This window comes from Podarcis tiliguerta, assembly GCF_965153285.1.
Source record: "Podarcis tiliguerta genome assembly, chromosome: 7".
Lineage (NCBI taxonomy): Eukaryota > Metazoa > Chordata > Lepidosauria > Squamata > Lacertidae > Podarcis > Podarcis tiliguerta.
Window position 1 is genome coordinate 66,558,404 of NC_139540.1, and position 16,225 is coordinate 66,574,628.

General features: G+C 43.6%; 1 long non-coding RNA gene across 1 annotated transcript; it reads left to right on the forward strand.

The window, feature by feature from the left end:
- Positions 1-5,188: 5,188 nt before the first annotated feature.
- LOC310681782 lies at positions 5,189-9,093 on the forward strand. The gene is made up of 3 exons (XR_014513615.1): positions 5,189-5,392; positions 8,149-8,255; positions 9,021-9,093. It is a non-coding gene; the product is annotated as an uncharacterized lncRNA (long non-coding RNA).
- Positions 9,094-16,225: the final 7,132 nt, after the last annotated feature.

A 16,225-nucleotide genomic window follows, 5' to 3' on the forward strand; every position in this document is an offset into this window, starting at 1 on the left:
ATGTGCTAACCTGGCAGAGGGAGCTAAAGGAGTTGCTTACATAAACCCACCTCCAGTTGCAGCTACTTCGTTCTAAAATCCAAGAATGGGTTGAGGCAACAGCTACCCACAGGAGGAAACAGAAAGCCTTTGCAGCTGGCCACCAGACTACAACAGGCTCTGCTCCTTTAATTGTTCTAAGTTTTGGGGCCCTTATCTCATCCCTTGCCCTGCCAGGAAACATGAATCTTGAAACCAAAAGCTGGCAACTCTACTGCCAACTCTCTTTGGCCATACAATTTTCATCTTACCATCTCATAGGAACATGAGGAGCTGCCTTATATTGAGTCAGATCAATGGTTCATCCACTTCAGTATTGTCTACTCTTCAGCAGCTCTTCAGGATTTCTCTCTCATGGTCCTGAGAGCAGGGCCCCCAAGACTTGCAGATAGATGAAGAAGCAGAGCTGAACAGAGCTGCCACAGTCTTTTCTGGTAATTTCTCTGCAATTTTAGTTTACAGCGCCACCTGTATGTAACCAACCAAACCACAGCATGACAACACTCTTACATATTTATTATATAGCATGTGCATTCTTCTTCCATACATTAAACAGTAGAGAAGTTCTAGAGGGCACGTAGTAACTTTTGAATGAGAAATAATGTTTTATGACTCCAAACCCCTGTACACCACTCTGCAACCTGTTCTTAGCAAATCACTGTAGAAATAGTTTCTACAGGTATCCACTTCCCCTTTCAGACAATGATTCAGCCCACACTTTTCTCTTGGCGTCCCTCCCAGTTCCTAATCTTCAGCCCTATGGGTGCCATATGCCAGAAGTAGCAACAAATGCAGCCTCAGCTGTTTCCGTAGAAGATTATTTAATAGCTCCTACCTAGTTAGACTCCAAGCAAGGTTACCTACTTGTGGTTTAGGGTCATTTGCAGGATGCTTTAAGCCAATATGTCTGCCCATACCTCCTATGGTGCCCATGAAAGGTATCTGAATACCTGATACATAGGACTAACAAGAGGAGATGTTGAATATCTTCCTTCCCTGGCTTAACTATCCAGAGGCATTGGACCAGCTGTCCACTATTCAAAACAAAATCCTGGACTAGTCAGACCTTGGTGTTATCTGGCAAGACCATTTTATTTTATTTTTAAGGGATTTCAGAAAATCACAAACTTTCCGGAATCCCCTACTAAGCTTCGTTGGTATAGAGAGAAGCACTACAGTTAGTTAGTTCCATGTGGATAAGAAATTGGCAAGCAGTAACCCTAGGGACACAGGTGGCTCTGTGGGTTAAACCACAGAGCCTAGTACTTGCCGATCAGAAGGTCAGCGGTTCGAATCCCCGCGACGGGGTGAGCTACCATTGCTCGGTCCCTGCTCCTGCCAACCTAGCAGTTCAAAAGCACGTCAAAGTGCAAGTAGATAAATAGGTACTGCTCCGGCGGGAAGGTAAATGCCGTTTCCATGCGCTGCTCTAGTTCGCCAGAAGCAGCTTAGTCATGCTGGCCTCATGACCCAGAAGCTGTACTCCGGCTCCCTCGGCCAATAAAGCGAGATGAGTGCTGCAACTCCAGAGTCGGCCATGACTGGACCTAATAGTCAGGGGTCCCTTTACCTTTACCTTTAACCCTAGGCTATGAGCCCTCCTGCTCCCAATATGTGCATTTTCCAGATGATTTATGGGTGTGTTGCAAAACTGGTAAAACTAAGCACAGCTGCAGACCAGAAGAGCAACCCCCATCCCCAATCGCTTTATGCCTTCTCCATCTTGGTCCTTTTATGAAAGTTGAATGGGATTTTTCCTTCCTACAGGTAGGTTGCAACTTACATGTCCAATCAGCGTCGCACTTGAGCAGTTTATTAATTATTGTTGTTATTTTAAAGAGAGAGTTGATTTCAGCAGATGCACTTTTGTCCTTACACAACCCCTTCAAGTGCAGCTAAATTTATTCCGTGGAAAGCGTATTTTCAGAACCACATTATCTCGGTGCATAAAGTTTTCAGAAGCCCAGCTAATGAATAACTGTATTTATGGGAGGGAATTGAAAATGGCCCAATTAGAACTGTTCTGATTAAATGCATAATTTACATTACGTGTGCACTGAATGTTGCAAAATAGAGTAGTTAGAGGAAGGTGATTATGTTTCCAAGAAACATAATTATGTATTAAAGATCTGTAATTACCCACCTGAGCTAGGTATCCGCGCTCAGATCATACATACTGTCATAATTATAAAATTTAAATCTTACCATTTATGCTTTGAACTCTTGCTAATGAGAAAGCATCTGCTGCTTGCCCGGTGTTATTTGGTGGGGGAGTAAGGGCTCCTTGCCTTCCTCTAAAAGTCATTGTTGGCAATTCCCCAAAGCCCATGGCTGGCAACAGCCATCAGTTAAACTTCTAGGAGGCCCATATTACACTGAACTGAGGTTGACAGCACAATCCTAGGTATGCTTACTCAGAAATACATCCCACTCTGTTCAGTGGGTTTCCTTCAGGTAACCCTGGAGCATCTAGCCCAAGGCAATGTGAACAGAAGATCCAAATGTTTATCCACCTATGGGGGCAAAAATATAACAAATAAATTGACCTTGAGTTTCCCTATAATGGTGCCCTCCCCAAAGATGATGCCACAGTTGGCTATTTTCTCAAGGAGGAGTTTGGATTTGATATCCCGCCTTTCACTCCCTTTAAGGAGTCTCAAAGCGGCTAACATTCTCCTTTCCCTTCCTCCCCCACAACAAACACTCTGTGAGGTGAGTGGGGCTGAGAGACTGTGACTGGCCCAAGGTCACCCAGCAGCTGCATGTGGAGGAGCGGAGACGCGAACCCGGTTACCCAGATTACGTGACTACCGCTCTTAACCACTACACCACACTGGCTCTCAAATGGCAGGGCAGGGTCTGAAGACCAGGATTTGGGGATGATGATGATGATGATGATGATGATGATGATTTGTATACCAGCCTGTACCTGCAAGTCTCAGGGCGGTTCACAAGATAAAATCACAATATAAAAACACAGCACATTCTACTGCAAGATAAGCACATGGTATGAGCATCTCATATACTAAATATCATTCATATTCTTTTCTTTTTTATAATGCTTTTATTTATTTTTCATGTCACAGAAGATACATTTTGATAAAACAATTGTTACAGCAGGAAAAAAAAACCTATCCTGATAAAATTACAGACTTTTGCTGTTTTTTGCACAATTTTTTATTGAAGCTTTCTTGATGCAACAAAATGAAAATGGGGAAAAGGAAAGAAAGAAAGAAAGAAAGAAAGAAAGAAAGAAAGAAAGAAAGGAGAAATGAAAGACAACAAGAACAACAATTATTATCATCATCACAATCTTCATCATTATTATTATTCCCTGCCCATCTGACCCTCCCCAGAACTCCCAATAAAATTACAGACTTTTGTCATGCTATGCAATAAAGTTTCATTTAATTACTCTAAAAGATCACACCACATTTTTCCGTAAATGTTGGGTGGACTCCTGCCCCACTCTAAAGAATTTGTATAGTCAATAAACATTTGCCATATGTTATGAAAAGAATAGGGATTGTGTTTGCCCTTTGCCGCTCTGACCTGACATGTTCATTTCTTAACCAGTGCTTTCTTGACAATCAAGCAGATCCCTGTTATGCTTTTGCATTGCAGAAGGAGGACAAGAATTCATTTTTGCATGAAGGGTTATGACCTGTTCAGAGTTTATGGTGAGAGGGGATGTTGCTATTATCCAATTTTGGCTGCTGCTATCTAATTTCCATCCTCATTACTTGTACATGTACAATTTTCACAACAGGAAAGAAGCTTGCCTTTTAAAAAAATGACCATCTTACAGAATGAATGGCTCTTCAGTAGTCATCTGAATCCCCCTGCCTTTAGGAAATTTTCCATCATTGGACAAGGTGAGAGAAACCTGCATAAAGATCCTGAGCAGCAGCAGAGGACAGAGATGTGGGACAGAGATGCTTAACTGACTTCCCAGAAGGTGAGAAGGTGCTACTTACTGGAAATGGTGAGGCTGGACCAGGTCGGAGCAGTGCAAACAACTGGCTGAGCCCACCAGTGCATTTGCACCATGCTGCCCTCCGATCTGTTTCATCCCTCCCTTCTCCCTCCAAGTAAGCAGAAGCAGCTCACCTGCTGTTGGAAGCTGCCTAGAGTGACTGACTATGGTTTTCCCAGTACAGTGGTACCTCAGGTTAAGTACTTAATTCGTTCTGGAGGTCCGTTCTTAACCTGAAACTGTTCTTAACCTGAAGCACCACTTTAGCTAATGGGGCCTCCTGCTGCTTCCGCACCGCCGGAGCACGATTTCTGTTCTTATTCTGAAGCAAAGTTCTTAACCTGAAGCACTATATCTGGGTTAGCGGAGTGTGTAACCTAAAGAGTAGGTAACCTGAAGCATATGTAACCCGAGGTACCACTGTAGTGATGTATGGAAGTGAGAGCTGGACCATAAAGAAGGCTGATCACCAAAGAATTGATGCTTTTGGATTATGGTGCTGGAGGAGACTCTTGAGAGTCCCATAGACTGCAAGAAGATCAAACCTATCCATTCTGAAGGAAATCAGCCCTGAGTGCTCACTGGAAGGACAGATCCTGAAGCTGAGGCTCCAATACTTTGGCCACCTCATGAGAAGAGAAGACTCCCTGGAAAAGACCCTGATGTTGGGAAAGATTGAGGGCACAAGGAGAAGGGGACAACAGAGGACGAGATGGTTGGATAGTGTTGTTGAAGCTACCAGCATGGTAACTTCCAAACTGCGGGAGGCAGTGGAAGACAGGAGTGCCTGGCGTGCTCTGGTCCATGGGGTCACGAAGAGTGGGACACGACTAAACAACTAAACAACAACAACAAAAGTGACTGAGGCAAACTAGTAAGATGTGTAGGGTATAAATAATAAAATTATCATTGTGGAATAGGACGTCCCTATTTTCATCGGAGAAATGTTGGAGGGTATGTGAAAGCGATTTGCCAAAAAGAGAGAAGCAGCATTTGGGTTGATTCACGAAGCAGCCCTAAGAAAAGCCACTATGTCATCAGAAGCCTTGAGATGACTGTAGCAGTGGCCATCCTTTCCAATGGCTGCTACAGTCACCTACATAAACCCCCTTCTTCAGTGCTACCCAGCTGCCACCATAGTGACTTGCTTACTTCTTGGTAACACTAGGCTGCCTGAAGCAGCAGTAATGAGGAGCACACAAGATACAGTGCCCATCTTTCACCTCACAGTTTAGAGCTTTCAGCCATTACTTTGTACAAAGCAGCCCTCTCCTTATGGGTAAGCCTGTGAGCCGGAAGGCTTGGTTTGAGAAAGCCATCTGCTTTGAAGTGGGCAAAGAACCACAGGGCAACATTGGAGCAGTGTTAGAAACTGAGGTATGAAAGCTAAGAGTTAAATGGCACCTTAAACTGAGGTTATGGGCACAACAAGAGAATTTTTTTTTAATAACAAGAATACAAAGCTGAAAATGAATGAACTGCAACTAAAATACTGTGTTCATTTCTCACATGATCTAGTCCTTCCCCTGCCCAAGCCCCTAATATTCTTAAGAGGTTCTCTTCTCCAGTCTTCAAAAAGCAGCTGGCAGTGGGGAGGCAGAAAAAGGTCCTCCTTTCCTTCCACTCTGCAGTTTTAATCTGAAATCTTAGGCACTGTACTGCTCCCAGAGCTCAGAGATGAGCTCCCCTGTCGCATAATGCACCTAGAACAATGGCAGTTTCGAACCCTGCATCAGAGCTATGGTGAGCACAGCACTCTGCCCTCAAACGTTGCATTTTTGTGGCGTGCGTGTAAAGCAAAATGCATCACGGCACCAAGATGAAAGAGGCCTTTTCAATTTATTCACATTTTCAATTACATTTCTGAGTAGCAGGGACATTCCAATAGTATATAGCATTGCACCAGATACTGTAATGACACCCAAACTGCATTTGAGCCATTAAAAAAAATGTACCACTGAACTGCCAGTGCTTCTAATTACATCCTACCCTTTAAACAAATGGCAGGTGGCCAATGAAATGCAAATATTCAAAAAATGGAATGTGTTCAGACAAAGGGGATGATTAAGCTGTGGTAGGACTTATAGTTATGTAAATGAAGATTTTTTCCCCCTCTCTCCAACAAGTTGTTGAGTCATCCCACGAAATGGAAACATTTGTCTGAATGACTAATTTGACAGGACTCACTTTGCTTAATATCAGATCATGCATTTTTGGTAATTAAAGTGTGGAATTGTCAGGAACGGGGCCAGAGAGCCCAGAATGCGGGCAGCCTCTCAGGGTCTTTGCAGAACGCCAGCCAGAAGAGAGATTTGGCAGGTGCAGGTGCAGAATGGAATGAGGTCCAAGCAGAAGGCAAAGTAGGAGCTGGTCCAAGGCACAGAGGAAAGAGGATCCGGTCCTGTAATGTGAGGACAGATTATGCAGAAGGTAGAGAGACAACAAGAGAAAATTGGAGCCCAGGGCAACAAACAGCAAAACAGTAAAAACAACAACAATAGAAATAGTTTAAGGACATTAAGAAAATCAGCTGGTTCCAAAAGGGTGAGGACAAAAGAATGACAGAGGTTTGAAGGCAAGCAAAGACTAGGAGCAGCAGCTGCATTCTTCCTACTTTCTTTTGCTACCCTGATGTGGGGCACTGGGTTCAATGATATGCATTTAGATTGATTTAAGGGCTGTCTGGCCAATACCTGAGAGTCTGATGGCCTCCCTCAGCAAAATCAGGTCCAGAATATTGAGGTGCACCTGGTGTAGGAGGTGCTTGTCATTTATCTGGGATGACCTGATTCCTAGGACTAAGAAGATTCTAGGCTTCAGTGACAGTGTCAGGAACTGCTAGGATTGTAACTATAGGTTGTTTTGGACCTGTGTGTGGCTTCCCCATATGGTGAGCCACGGAAATGAAGATTTTAGCAGCAATTGCCTCAACAATTATGACCTGCAAGCTGGCCATGGGACCTTCCTGGGCAGGAAGGACTATAAACGGGCTTGGTTGCCTGGGACCTAGGTATTATTTAGCTCTCCTGGGTGTACGTTGTTTTGCCCCTGACTTCTGCTTTGATCTTCAGCAGTGGCTCCTGCTTGTCCCACAACTTCAGCTTGCTCCTCAGCTCTGATTCCTTTTGCTCTTCATTGTTTACTCCCTGGCTAAACTCTTGCTTTCTGGCTCCTGGCTCCTGAACTGTCTTGGACAACTGCCTATGACCCAGCCGTGATACCTGACTTTGAATGACTAGCTGTCTCCTCCTCCAACCATCCGCGTGGAGCATGGAACCACTGCCTGACTCACAGGGCTTCTGGTTCAAGGGCTGTAGCAGAGGAATCAAAATTGAACTGGGAGCAGACAGATAACTAAGGGAAGTAGGGAGAGCCCTAATTGGACTTCATGAAGATGGTGTCAAACCAAGGTTTGGATTAACATGAGATCGTAAGAGGAGCCCTGCTGGATTGGACTAAAGGCCAGTCTACCACAGCAACCTGTTCTCATGGTGACCAACCAGATGCCTGTGGGAAGCCCACAAACAGTCCCTAAATGCAAAAGCACTCTCCCTCTCATGTCCCCAGCAAGTTGTATCCATACTACCTTTAATAATGGAGGCAACATAGCCATTATGATGATAGCTTTATCCTCCATGAATTGGTATTATTATATTTTAAATACATTCAAGCCAGTGACATTATTACGTCTTGTGATTGTGAATTCCATAGTTTAACTGTGCACTCTGTGTTCTATCTTTTGTCTATCTTGAATCTTCCAAAATTCATTCTTGTTGAATGATGCCTGGTTCTGGTATTATAAGAGAGGGAGAAAAATCCTCTCTCTCTACACCATACATAATTTTGTTCACCTCTATCATGTCCCCCATTAATTTTTTTCTAAACTTAAAAACATCAACCAATGCAATCTTTCCTCCTATGGAGTTGCTCCAGCCCGTTGATCAATTTGCTTGACCTTGCCTGAACCTTTTCTAGCTCTGCAATCTCCCTTTTAAGGTGTGGTGACCAGAAAGATACACCGTAGTTCAAAGGTGGTCCCTCCATAGATTTGTATAATAGCATTTTGATATTGGCAGATTTACTTTCAATCCATTTCCTAATGATCCTTGACACGGAATCGGCCTTTTTCATAGCTGCTGCACACTGGGTCGACCTTTTCATCAAGTTATCCACCATAAGTCCAAGATTTCTTTCCTGGTCAATCACCACCAATTCAGTTCACAATGGCATATATATGAAGGTAGGACTTTTTGCCCCAATGTTCATCACTTTACACCAGCTTACACTGAGCTGCATTGGTCATTTAAATGTCCATTCACCCCGTTTGGAGAAAACCATTCTTGAGCTCCTCATAATGCCATTTTTAAAACTACCCTGAATAATTGTGCTTCAGTGCTAAACCTTGCCATCTCACTGCTCACATTAATGCCAGAACATTTATGGATGAGTTTAAGAGCACAGGTTCCAATTCAGCTCCTGTGGAACTCCATCCCACCATTATGAGAATTGTCCATTTCTTCCTGTTCTTTACCAGTTACTGATCCTTAAGAGGATCTATCTGTGATTGCTAAACTTAATTGGGAGTCTTTGGTAAGGAAAATCACCAAAGCTTTTTGAAAGTCTAAGTGTACAATGGCTGCTCCCCACCACAGCCCATCCACATGCTTATTCTCAGTGAACTCTAACAGGTGACATAGACAGGACCTACCTTTGCAGAAACCATGCTGATATTCTCAGTTGCCTAGTGCTATATATAATTTGAGGCTTACAAAACTAAACGCTGCCCTCTGTACATCCTGGGAGTGGGACATGTTTGTAATTCTCCAGTATTGCATTCCATTCCAAAGATTTTCATATTTTGTGCTGAGAGTCCAAAATACTGAAAGTCTTTGGTCTAAAATCCTCATATATTGCCTGGGTTTTAGTCTTACTCACTTCCAGAATATTTTAGTTGAGTTGTCAAATACTGTAGACTACTATCTCTCCCAATGTTTTCTGTCTGCAGAGCTTTGTATGCCTGAACAGAGACGTCAAGCATTTTGAGAACCGCTGCTTCTCTCTTTCCCATGCATGCAGAGGTTGGTAAAAATAAGGATTTTGCTGCCACCAAGTGAGAGAGAGAAAAGGGGCTACTGGATGGATATCATACTAAATTTCTGAGGGCCTGGCAAGTTGCTATGACACGATGGTTCTCCGACTTCAGCAAACCTCTTCCACAGTGTGAAGGTTTAGCAGCCCATTCTCACTTACCTGAACGCAAGCCCCACTGAACCCATTAGTAGATATGTTTAAGATGGCACTTCAATTCATCAGCTTGAGGAACAAAATCTTTGAATTCTTAGCACCCACAATTCAGCTTACAGGCTTAATTTGTTTCAAGGAAGCCACTGTACAACAAAATAGGTATAAATTAGAAGTGAAGGCACATTTTCATTCTCTGTCTCCCAGACTCTCCAAGTCCCTGTTTTCCAGGGATGTCCCTGATTTACAGAAGCTGTCCCAGTTTCTAATTTGATCCTGGAATGTCCCACTTTTCCTTAGGATGTCCCACTTTTCATTGGAGAAATGTTGGAGGGTATGGAGTTATCCTACCCCCGAGTCATCTGAAGGCAATCCTGTATTGGGAAGTTTTGTTTAATGTTTAATGATTAAATGTGTCTTTATATATGTTGGAAGCTGCCCAGAGTGGCTGGGGCAACCCAGCAAGATGCTTGGGGTATAAATAGTAAAACTATCATTATTATCCTATTTTCATCGGAGATATGTTGGAGGGTATGGTCTCCTTCTGCCCTGCTCTTTCTACTTTAAAAAAAAAAAATAGAGAGAAAGAGATAATAGCAAATGCTATGGTGCTTCTGGAGTGCCTCATCTGAGGTCAAGCTGCAACCAGTTGTGGGTCCTGATCCATAGTTGAAGAAGACAATTGTTCTAGTACACACCTTCAGTTCATATGGGGCAAAGGCGAGGCCTGTTTCAGTTTCCCAAGATTTAAGGCAGGGGACATGACTGAAGGCACCAGGGATGGAATCTGGGATCTTCTGCTTGTCAAGCCGCCAACTCTATTTGTTTGAGGGGGGCCCCGTGTAGTGCGCATTGCAGCTTTAGCACCCAGCTCTACCAGAGTGCTGGGCCTCCTCTAGAGGATATGATATCACACACATGCAGCATGGTCTCCTCAGTCACAGGGGCAACTTGGTGCCTATGGTCACAGCCCTTCTTATGAGACTGTACCCCACAGGTCTTGCAGAAGGGAAGTTGGATAGCAAGGGGAAGACAAACTATTCTTTAGAAAAGGTTGTGTTCCTAACCACTTCCTCACCAATGTAACTCTGAGAAGCTTCCAAGAAACCTCCCAGTTCTCCGACAGAGTCTGAAAAAGAACCTGCTGTAGTGTGTATATATATCTCACTCTGTGAGAACTTAGGGGGAAATGATTTGCGTACTTGTTCCCACACATAGTCATCCACATGTCTATCGGCATGGTTAGTATTTTGAAAAGGAGAAAGGAAAAGTTGCTCAATAGTGCATCTATCAATATGAATAGCCTTAGCAAGCAATTGCAAAATTCATTCCAGTAATTTATCTGCCTGCATCAATGACCATTGACTGCTTGAAAATCAAGATCAATATTAATGATAGATTTTCAGTGCCATTCCTATGAACATATATTAATAAGCACAGCACAGAAATGATTCTTGACCCTGTGGCATAAAGGACAGATACTCAATAGCCTCGTGTCCTTGCCCAGAATGAACCCTGTACTTGGATTATGCTAATTAAAAACTAAACAAACTGCTGAGGTTTCGTATAATTAAGAGATGGAACAAGGCAATAAACAGCTTGCGGGTGATTTAGAGTTGGAGCCTTTTGATAACGGCAACAAATTGTTTCAGCCAACCTAAACTTCCTCTCTGTGCATTATTTATTTCACTGATCTGGAAGACAAGGGAATACATTGCAACAAGGGTGGTTTGAAAGTGATGTGCATAGACCCGGAAGACAAAAGCATTACTGGGGTATAAGCAAATATTGACATGGCTGAAATGAGAGAAAGGTGAGCTCTCAATAGGCCCCATTAAGTAACTGGGAAATCACCCGGGTTCAAGAGAGGGAGAGAGCATGATCAGAAGAACTCAGAAGAAATCTGAGAATTTTGAAAAATTACCTTCCCCATTAGAAAAGGTTGGATTAACAAAAGTGTGCTGTTGACAAATTTGAGGCTGTGCTAATGGGGTCAGTTCCCCAGATCCTACTTGGATTCTCCTCCCCATTCCTAGCATCTTTTTCCTTGCCTCGGTGCAAATACTTTTGCTCTATTACAGAGATTCCCAAATTGTGGCCCACAGGAGGGCTCCGCAAGCTTCATACAGATGGTTCAGGATCGGTCTGTGGATTTGTGGTTGAAAGCATCCATCACATGAAATGTTCCTATTGGTTTTTAATTGTATTTTTATGGCTGATATTGTTTCTTCTATTATTTCATTAAAATTTGAATTCGATGGCATCAGAACACAATACAGCATTATAAGAAATAAAAGGAGCGATTAAAAAGGAACGACTGTTACCACGGGCACATAAATTGTTAAGCGACCTGCCAAGATCATCAGCAGTCCTCAAGTGGTCCATGGTGTTGAAGGAAGTTTGGGGATACCAGACTCTTAAATTTCATTGGCAGAGATACTGCAAGGGCTAAATTGGAACATTGTGGGAGAACCACATCCTTTAAGGCTTTTCACAGGTGTGTGTGTGGGGGGGGGGTGTTCAAGACCATTGGTCCACAACACAGAGGCTTTGATTTGTCTGCTGTGGTGCTCTGACCTCATTTACTGTAACAGGAAAATTGATGTTATTGTGTTGCATGTGAACAGAGCAGTGTATTCAAACAGAGGGATCCACCGAGGGACTGGATCATCTCATGCTGCGTCTATTTTGCCATGGTGACACTGGCTTGGCATTTGCCCTGTGTTCCAACTTCCCAGCTCATAAAATTGCAGCAAAATAGACACATGTAAATTTCACCCATCATAGTGTATGGTGGCGAACACTCCCTACCTGCCTTCATGGAAGTTATTTAAGGGAAAGAGTTACATTCCTTTTGAAACTAAGGTGGAACTAAATAAGTCATTGACTGACTGATAACACAAGGACTTTGGCTGAGCAAAAGGGCTGACGGATATCCTTCGCTCCCATTTGTGCATTCAGTTTCCCCAGAACTGAGCACTGTCACAGCAACACCAATACTCTCATGCTTAAGTTAGTTATTGTGGGCTAGCTGTGCCACCTGGTGCTAAAGTCTGAGAGCTGCAGCGATGTGTTTGCCATGGTTTTCCTAAATTATGGTATACAGAAGGCCTTTCACTTAGGCTGTGTTGTGTTGGTCTGGGGATGCGGGTGATGCTTTGATCTAAACCGCTGAGCCTCTTGGGCTGGCCAACCAGAAGATCCCTTTCCAATGGAGGTGGTGGCATGGGCGGTGCAGGCAGCAGCAGCAGGGCAGGTTGGCATCTTTTACCTCAAGCAGCAAAACAGGATGCACTGCCCCTGGGGCTGGCCCAGGATGCTTTGAGACTCAAGGAAAATCAGAAAATGGATTAAGGAAGATACACACAGGAAGGTGATGGACAGAAGGTCAAGGGCCCTGTGTGAGAGACAGGGTAGAGAGGATCCCTTAGGGTGGGAAGTTGAGGGAAAGGGACAAGGCTCCCAGGTAAGAGCTAGGCAAGTTCACACTCTTCTGTGTGCAGAATAAAGATACAAAGAGCTTGGTATTACAGTGGTACCTCTGGTTACGTACTTAATTCGTTCCGGAGGTCCGTTCTTAACCTGAAACTGTTCTTAACCTGAAGCACCTCTTTAGCTAATGGGGCCTCCCGCTGCTCTCATGCCGCCACCACACGATTTCTGTTCTCACCCTGAAGCAAAGTTCTTAACCTCAGGTATTATTTCTGGGTTAGCGGAGTCTGTAACCTGAAGCGTATGCAACCTGAAGCATATGTAACCCGAGGTACCACTGTACTATATTCTTTTCTGTCTTCGTCTTCATCTTCCTTTTCTTCTTTTTCTCTTTCCCGCTTTCTTCCCTATCTTCCTTCTTTAGATTAGTTGGGCTTTTGTTGTATTTTAAGTGGGAAACTTTCAGGGAAAACATGATTTTGAAAAAAGGAAAGAAAATGCTACACAAACAAAGCCAGCCACCATGACCCACTCCTCCACAGCCCCTCTGCTGCTGCTACCTCCTCTGGGCAGGGAGCCAATGGGCAGGCAAGTGCCTCATCACGCTTCATGGGCAGGTTGGCCCTCTTGGACTGACCTGCATAAGCAAGTTCAAATCTACATCTGAGTCACTACGGGATTCCAATTTAGAAGGGTAGCAATGCCTCGTTCTATCCCATACCACACTTGCCAAAAGGGTTGCCCTCACCTGCTGGTAATGTTAGCATGGTTTTATTTTAACGGTAGCTGTCCTCTCTGCTTTTCATCCTTCTTCCCAGTTCCTATGCGGAAAGTAAAATGTGCCGCCAACCCCATTGCCTTGTCAAAGAAGGAGATGTATGAGTGATCTGTATTCGACGCAAATCACTAAGGTGCCTGGGCGCCAATTCATTATAGCTATAATTATGTCTTACTCAAAAATGGGTGGCATTTTAAATGATATTCTTAACACTTTCCCCTCATGCCAAGGTCTTTACAGGATAGCTCGTCTTTATCTCGCTGACCTTTGGTTACTTAGTGCGGTTTTTATGTTCAGTAATTGGACATGCCAATTAACTACCTATTTAAGGATAAAGGCTATATTTAAAATGAGTCTGGAATGCTGAAACGCTTTCCTCGGCAAGGGAAAATGGCTGAAAGGCCATGCAAAATGAATGCACTTGTCAAGGCTAGCAAATAAAGGTTCTATTTGCCACTGGTGCTGAATTTGCCCCAGTTTATCAAGCTGTTTTATAGCTGTTTTGCCCAACTGAGGGAAGTGGGGAGGTGTTTCAGAGAGAGAACACCTGAAATCAGCTGGATAGCTTGGTTGGTTAGAGCTTGGTTGCTGATAACACCAAGGTTGCAGGTTTGATCCTGATAAAGGACAGCTGCATGTTCATGCCTTGCAGGGGGTTGGACCATGTGATCCTCAGGGTCCCTTCCAACTCTATGATTCTGTGAGTTCACCATGAGCCCCTCAGATTCTCCTCCACTCTCAAATGCCATGCAACCCACTGCAGGACCAAACTTTCAACAAGGACAATGTTTGGCTCAAATTGTGGGCAACAGGCTTAGAAATGAAAGAGGGAGCCGAACTGCCTCTCCTCTTTCCCATTTCTCCATCTTTCACTTTTCACATTTCTCCATCTCCTCAGAGCATTGCGAAAAGAACGATGTCAATCAACATTTGATGATCTCCTTCTACCGGTCAGCAATAGAAAGTGTCCTTTCATACCGCATCACGGTGTGGTACGCTGGTTTGACATCAACTGATAGGAAGTGCCTACAGAGGGTGGTGAATACAGCACAATATATTATGGGCTGTGTCGTGAATCCGCTGGATGAAATAGCGGGAGAAGGTTGCCTCAGGAGAGTCAGGAAAATTCTCAGGGATGATTCACACCCTGGCCGGCACTTTCTTGATCTCCTGCCCTCAGGAAGAAGATATAGAAGCATGATTAGTTGCACCAACAGGGTAAAGAACAGCTTCTGTCCGTGGGCTGTTAGGCTACTGAATAAAAAGATAACAACAGGGCAACTGATTTTCGGGTTTGGTGGGTGTGCGTCAGTAAACAAGGGGAATTAAGACTAAGAGAGCTGAGTGGGGGGTGCTCGTGTAATCTCACTGTATACAAGTTGTACAAGGGACAATAAAGTATAAAGTATTTCAATTTCTGAGGGAGAATTTTGAGGGTGGAGCAAAACGCATGACCACTCCTCATAGGTTGTATCCAATGTCAGCCTTATCCAGAGCTAGGAGGTATCAGTGAGCCTGTCAATTTCAGTTTCCCTCTGTTTCTCATTTTTTCCCCATCTTAATATCTGTTCTTCACATTTCCACCATCAGTGTGATTATTATTATTTCTTTAAAAAGAAAAAGAAAGATTATACTGAAAATTCATCAGCATTTTAGTTCAAAGTTCAAAGAAGGATTTTCTTTGATTCATCCTATTTGTATCCCACTTTCAGGGGGATGTTTTAAATGAGCAACCAAATTGTTAAAGGGTAGGAATGCAAGTCTGTTATACAAACACACTCATCAGGGAGCCATGATGTGAAATGGTTTCCTAAGGTGACATTTTTAGCCACATGACAACCCGGGGGAGTAGGAGAAATCGAGAGCCAGTGAATTGTCCAAGGACACCCATGAGCACAACAGCTAAAAAAGTGTGTGCCAAGTAGTGGTTAGAGTGTCAGCTATATGCCAGCTCCCTCGGCCAATAAAGCGAAATGAGCGCCGCAACCCCAGAGTCTGTCACGACTGGACCTAATGGTCAGGGGTCCCTTTACCTTTAGTGTTGCCATAAGTCTGTAATTTCCCAGATGTAAGGGCATCCAAGCATCTGGGTGGAAATCACTGTATTGTCTGGGAAAATCTGGATGTATGGCAGCCCATGTCAGTAGTGTAGATTTTGGCGAATTTCATTAAAAATAGCTTCTTCCTTTTTTTCTTCTTTTTTTTTGAGATTTCGTCAAGAAAAGCTCAACATGTTTTTGTCCAGATTTCCCCTTTTTGAAATATGGCAACCCTACTCAATCATTTATCTTCTCTCTTCGTCATTTAAACAGACGAGCGGAGTTGTACAGAAGTAGAGCATCCTCTCCCCTCTCCAGTGTGATATGTGCTTTATAGCTGAAAAATAGCTTGGGGTGTATCAAGCTTTTGTTCCAAAAGCCACTGCAGATGGGATTTCTTTTCAGAGAAAGGAGGTTCTGCCATTATACTACCAAGCTGCGACAAGCAGGTAGGACATAAAACACTCACAAGGTGCTTATTATTGTGACTACCTGTGAACTGCGTGTTGCAAGCAAGCTCATTAGAGTTGATCTTTTACTGTAGACGGAATGCAGAACCCCATTTCCAAACTCTATGTGGCTCATCGCAAAGTGCCCCCATCCATTTCTTTTGTAAAGCGAACAAGGGAACAATACGCTAAAATGCACTTTATAGACAAATAAAAGGAACGCCTGGATCAGCAGAATGTGTTGGGCTTCTGTTTAATTTGTGCCCCCAAG